Consider the following 6472-nt stretch of genomic DNA (forward strand, 5'->3'; position numbering starts at 1 on the left):
CATATTTGTTTTGAAAGACAAAAGTACAAACTTGTATTTAGCGTAAGTAACAGTCATCCAAGTCATGCATGAGCAGAGATACACCATAGTTGCGGGAACTTATTGACCAGCCCTCGTACCACTAATTAATTTTTTTATAATGAAGTTGAATATCGGTATTAAACATCACGACATCCGGACGAAAATTGTTAGAGCATCATCAGCCCTTTCTTGGAAATATAACACATGTGGGAATATAGGTAATCCAGTGTTTATTGGTGAGGAAAAAACCAAAATAGGATACATTTTACACGCGCTTTGCGTGCAATGGCCCATTAGATAGCAAATCTCACCTTCATTTGAGGCTAAAATAGTCTGAAATTGACAATTTCCCAGTAAAATCTAGAACAAAATATGCTCAACCCCCCCCCCCCCCAATTTTAGTGCTTCCGCCGCCATTGACTTAATTAACCTGTTCAACAGTTAATCGTTTTGAATTCTTTTGTGATATTATTTCAACTAAGGACCGTTCACAAACACTTGTTGGGGGGGGGGGGCTGATGCAAAAAGGGGGCCCTTAAAAGTTTTGACCCTCCTAAAGGGGCCCTGAAAAATTACCACAAATTATATGCTTTTCTATGGGGTTGCCCCATAATTTTCATGTCAAAAAGGGGGGCCTGAAATTTTTTGGCATCAGCCCCCCCCTAAAAAGTGTTTGTGAACGATCCCTAACTATGGAAATACCTCACACACAAAAATATAACACTAACAGTAATAGAAACATCTGTATTGTTTTAAACTTCTTTATTAAACAACTGACGGGACATAATACAATATGGTGATGTATATTGGTTTATCATGTTTATTAGCATTTATATAGTTGAAAGACCGACAATATTTTCCCACAAAGCACGCAATTTTTCGCTTGAATCGTAGGCTACTCTTTTGTGATGTTCAAAGTAGAACGATCGGATGTATCATACATATATCAGATTCATTCATCTGAAAGTAGTAACTGTTTTTAACAGTTTTGTAAACTAGGGACCACATGTCTATAACAAGTCAAACAACATTAAAATACATAAAATACTTCATTAACACAACTTCAATGGCCCATTGGATAGCAAATCTCACCTTCATTTGAGGCTAAAATAGTCTGAAATTGACAATTTCCCAGTAAAATCTGGAACAAAATATGCTCCCCCCCATTTTAGTGCCATTTTCAGGCTTTTTGATATAATTTTGGTGTGCAATATTTCACAAAACTGGTTTAAAGATGGGTATATTATCCAATTTGTCCAAAAAAATCTGAAAAAAGTGCATATTTTTCATTGCCTTTTAGCCAAGTTGTTTTCCAACTTTACTGTAACATAAAAATATTGCATATTTTTTGTGTCAAATTCTGTACATTTTGGGGGTATATATTTTTGAAGTCCAAACCGCACATTCGTTGTGTTTAGTTTATCATGGCCGTTAATAATATAGTTTTATACACGGTATAGTTAGGATTTATTCAAACTTTTTCTATAGTTAGATTTATTTTTTTGTAACCAAGCAAATACACTTTTCTCTAGGCCATTATACAATTCATACGGTATAGTAGAGTATTTTAGATTTATTTTCCCAACAGCAATACTTTTTGTTACCAGGCCTACTATTATTTGGTTCACCTCAAGTTCATTCGGTAGTTCGGTTCAATATTGCGACCAGCGAATTACGCACCTTTACTACGAACTTGAGGCGAGCCAATAAAGCGTTTTAAAAACATTTAAATGTCGGGTTATGTAAAGGTCATGAAAACGTTTTTAAAACCGTTATCATGGTTATTGTGAAAGAGTTTGGGCAAACATTTTTGAAAAATATTTTTTCAACACAAAAACATTCTGTTAAGGATGTTTTGCATCAAGTTTTCAAAAATGTTTTTTAAAACGTTTTTATACCCTTCATATAACACGACATTTAAACGTTTTCTGTAAAACGTTTTGTGTTTGCTGGGAAGTACCCACATGGCCCATATGAGGAAAGCCTTTTAAACATGTTTAATGGAAGAATAACATAATCACAAGTGACCAAAGTGCTGTCATCTTGGCTGCGTTTCCTTTCAAGATTGGAGCACCGCTGTTCCCGTTGTTGTCGCCGTTACATAAGTTTCCCTGACAGCACTGGAAACCATCATGACCGCACGTGATAGACACTCCTTCAATATCCTGGGACGCACACCCCCTGCTGGTCACACCACCAGAACTAATGACCTGCAAGGGAGAATAATAATTTTAAGACCAGAAGACTGCAAGTTTAGTTGTACACAAGTTATAAAACAAGAAGTAATTTCTTGAAGAAATCAGTAAATAATTAGAATAGCAGAAAAGTTAAAGCATGAAACGCATGAAACAGACTGGTTTCATATTCGACATTATTAATATTCGCAAAAAGTTAGGAAAGGTATAATGGGAAACTTCCTTTGTGAAGGCACCATGTTAACAATGCCTACAAAGGTTGCCTTTGCCTTGCAAATATACCGACGCGACATATCGTCCTCAATTTTCCGCACCAAATTAATCAACCTCCTTTTGCGCGCTACTAACCAATCACGGGCCGTGGGGACTTTGATTGACAGAATTGTCAGACGCGAACTATATAGTTTCTTCTGACTTATTTTATTTTATTTTATATATTTTATTTCCAGATGTAACGGTATACTTAATGTGCAGTTTGAAAGTGCGCCTTACATAGCATTGTCCACCTTGACACGATAACTTGGCTACGGTTGACGAATCCGGATCTAAGTTTCCTGGAGAGCAGTTGTCAGTTCCTCCTTCTATGTAGCTACACACGTAACACTGATCAGTTGCACCGCCGGCACCTGTCGGAAACAAACATTTTTATTTATTTTATTTATCGCTATTTGCATATTTGGAAATTGCTTTCATCATCCCAAATATCCTGACCAAATAATTTTATATCAAAATGAAATCAAAATCCTCGTTTTGCGCTGTTCTGCACAGTGTTACGCCCATGCAAGGGAACGTCAGTTAGGAAGACTTATATTTTAGTAATTAAGCCAACACAAAAATATAATTGTTTTTGGTCGCTGAGACACTTGAGAACAGTTGCTAGAGAAAAAAACGTCGCTAATTTAATGCACGCCTGATTACCTTTCCGGAAAGAGCAGAGTTTTTAATTGGTCTAAAACCTGATGCATCTGCTCACCAGTGGTGTATACAATACTGCGCACAAAAGGTTTTACTGCACTTAAAAGCAACTTCTTAAGGGGTGGGGTATGAACGTTTGGACAGTATTTTTTGTGGGACATAAGAGCACATCAGACATATCGAATTGCATTCTGAATACGAAGAATATATGTCCTTCTGATATCAAATAATTTTGATTTTTTGATATAATACACATTTTATGGCAAATGATTAAAAATTTAGATTTTTTAAATTTAACAGTCCTCGAAGTAAACTTTATAAATATAATGATATGTACATTAAGTGTATGTAGCTGGGATGAAAAGCCGACGATCAAATGAAAACTTTGAAGATATGGATTTTCCCCAAAAAATGTGTTTGAGGAAAAATCCATATCTTCAATACGATCGTCATTTGATCGTCGGCTTTTCATCCCAGCTATATATACTTTAGGTACATATCATTATATTTAGAAAGTTTACTTCGAGGACTGTTAAATATCAAAAAAAATTTAAATGATTTAATTTGTCATAAAATTTGTATTATATCGCGAATTTCAACAAATCAAAATTATTTGATATCAGAAGGACATTCCTCGTACTCAGAATTCAATTCGATATGTCTGATGTGCCCTCATGTCCCACAAAAATACTGTCCAAACGTTCATACCCCACCCCTTAAAGCCATATTATAACAATAACGGGAGGGCGAGTTAGCGTAGCGGTAGATCCCTCGCTTTGCACCACTGAGGTCCCGGTTTCGCCCGGCGTGGCCCAAGGACTCATGTGCACTTGGTTTATCCCGATTCCATGCTCGCTCTCGCAGGTTTTCTCCGGGATCTCCTGTTTCCTCCTGTATCGCAAAAATCGGTGATTAGTTGTTTGGTTATCAAAACTTCCTTCACCCAATGGAATTTGGGGAGCTGCACAGATAATTGGTGGATGTTACAATCTAAATGCGGATTGGTGTGCGCCGTTCGGCAGCAACCTAGTTGATGCGATCTGATTGTGATGATTCACCATTGCAGCGAAATTACAGCGCTTTGAGTCCTCTAAGATCTGGAGAAAGGCGCTTTAATTCTGTAAAAATAGATTATTATTTATTTTCCATAAAATGTTAGCTTTTACTGTCAGATGTGTCCCCTTTTAATTTTGAGCCGAACAAGTGAAGTAAAGCAAAGAAAATTGGAATTTACTACTAGCGCCAATGCGTGTTACTCCAGCGGTTGTAATACGTTACGACCCTCTGGGTGTGTGTGTATGCCTGTCCCGCACGCCGTGTACGTACTGTATGAACATCGCATATGTCATGTACGTGTTCGACTAATATTTCCATCGTATAATATAAAAAAACGACGGTTCCTGCGTTTTATTCAAAATCTAGGATTTTGACAAAACTACCACACCTAAAGTCTTGATTTTTGCAAAGTATCTTTGTTTACTAAATTACATTACAATCGTGTAAAAACCAGAATTTAAAACAAATTGAGGGCGTTCTTCTCTGCAAATGTTATAATATGGCTTTAAGAATTTGCTTTTAAGTGTACGGAAACTTTTTGTGCGCAGTACTGTATATATCACTGGTGAGCAGATGTTTCAGGTTTTACACCAATAAATATTTAGAAAACTCGGCTCTTTCCGGAAAGGTAATCGGTGTGCATAAATTAGCTTGTAAAGGAGGTCTTTTGAGCTGCGAACAGTCAAAATCAAAGGCCTTCCTTGGTTTTCTGATTGAAAATCGTCTGAAAAAACAACAACTCAGAAATGTGAGGAATGAGCATTGAGCAATTTAGGGTCTTTTAGAGCTGAAATTATCAAAATCAAGGTTCTTTCGGAGCTCTATTTTGGTCAAATTTAGGGGGTCTTTCAGAGCTGCGAAATCTAAAAATGGGGGGGGGGGTCCGGGGGAGCATACCCGTATGGTCATTTAAGTGCCCCCGGGCCTCAACGGATCTCAGAATGCTTCCAACTATACAGTATTAGTATAAATAATTACCATTGCACAAGTTTCCGTCACAACATGTAATACCGCCTTGACCACATATCACCGATCCGGATGGCACACCTGGTAGTTCGTAAGAGGTACAGGCCCGTGCAAACGATACTAAGTCTCCAAGTTCGCTACTCACAGTCTGAATTGAAAAATAGGAGTTTTAACTTAGTAGGGATGACCATCATAATTTCATGTTTTCGAATTATGAATTTTCAAAGTTTCCCATTCTGACCCGTCATTGGAACGAAATAAATTGACAAAGTCTAAAAATAGCAATGTGAGCAAAATTGGTATAAGCATATATTTACCTTTTTATATTTCTTTATTTTAATATATATGCAAACATGAAACAAGCATATTGTGAAAGTATCAAAGGGGTTTCTTATGAAATGGCACTTTACTATAAATCAATAGCATTAAGTATTTCTTCAAACCGAGGCACTGAAATCATGCTTTCAGAAAACATTTGCCAAAAATCATCCATAATGGCCAAAGTGGCACAATATCAAAAGTCCAGGTGAACCTTTTTTCCACAATAATATAGGCCTACACTACACATAAGAAAAATACTAATGTACTACAAGGGATTTTCAACATAGGAATCCAAACAATCAAGTACCAACATGCACAGCTTTGTCCTGATATCACTTCTGGGGTTTTAACAAAATGTTTAACCTCTATTGTGATTGGCGGCAGCAGCATAAGGTATCTCTTTGATAGCTGATAATGCCCAGCCATTCAGCAAGTGGCTAATAACTGACCTTGATAGGCTTGAATGAATACTGTCATCTGCTACAAAACCATCACACTCTAGGACCTGGTCACTCCATATGCTACAGGGAGCACAGTACTTTAACAATGGAGTGAAAGACTCATTATGGATTAGGCGCGTATTTTAAAAGTACAGCTCCTGTGCGTGTATAGCAGCAAGTCAGTGCAGATGGTATAAATATTATAAGAAAATGTTTAGGGTTGAGATGAGGTGAAAAATACAACAAATGAACACGGAACTTCACATTTATGTTCAGAAAGGTGTCTATTTAACATGATTCGAAAGGTGTATGGAAATTCCAAAGGGAAGCTGGTGATTCAATTTTTAACTCGAGATCTACTTGTCCATTTTTTTAACGGTAATAACGACAACTCTGCCAAATTACAGCTCAGTAGGTCAAGGTTTTTACCTGATCTTATTCATCTGAATATTTTGTGCCATTCTGAGCAGCAGCTGCACTTGGCCACTGGCAATTAAGCGCACTGTGGCGATGGACCAATTTTGACTCACACTTACAGAAAAACCAAATAAGTTATGT

General features: G+C 37.0%; 1 long non-coding RNA gene across 1 annotated transcript; it reads right to left on the reverse strand.

Moving 5' to 3' along the window:
• Positions 1-794: 794 nt before the first annotated feature.
• LOC140165412 (uncharacterized) lies at positions 795-5646 on the reverse strand. The gene is made up of 3 exons (XR_011860712.1): positions 5166-5646; positions 2709-2842; positions 795-2231 (listed from the first exon to the last, which is right to left on the reverse strand). It is a non-coding gene; the product is annotated as an uncharacterized lncRNA (long non-coding RNA).
• Between the last annotated feature and the right edge of the window lie 826 nt (positions 5647-6472).

The sequence above is a fragment of the Amphiura filiformis genome, chromosome 12 (assembly GCF_039555335.1).
Source record: "Amphiura filiformis chromosome 12, Afil_fr2py, whole genome shotgun sequence".
Lineage (NCBI taxonomy): Eukaryota > Metazoa > Echinodermata > Ophiuroidea > Amphilepidida > Amphiuridae > Amphiura > Amphiura filiformis.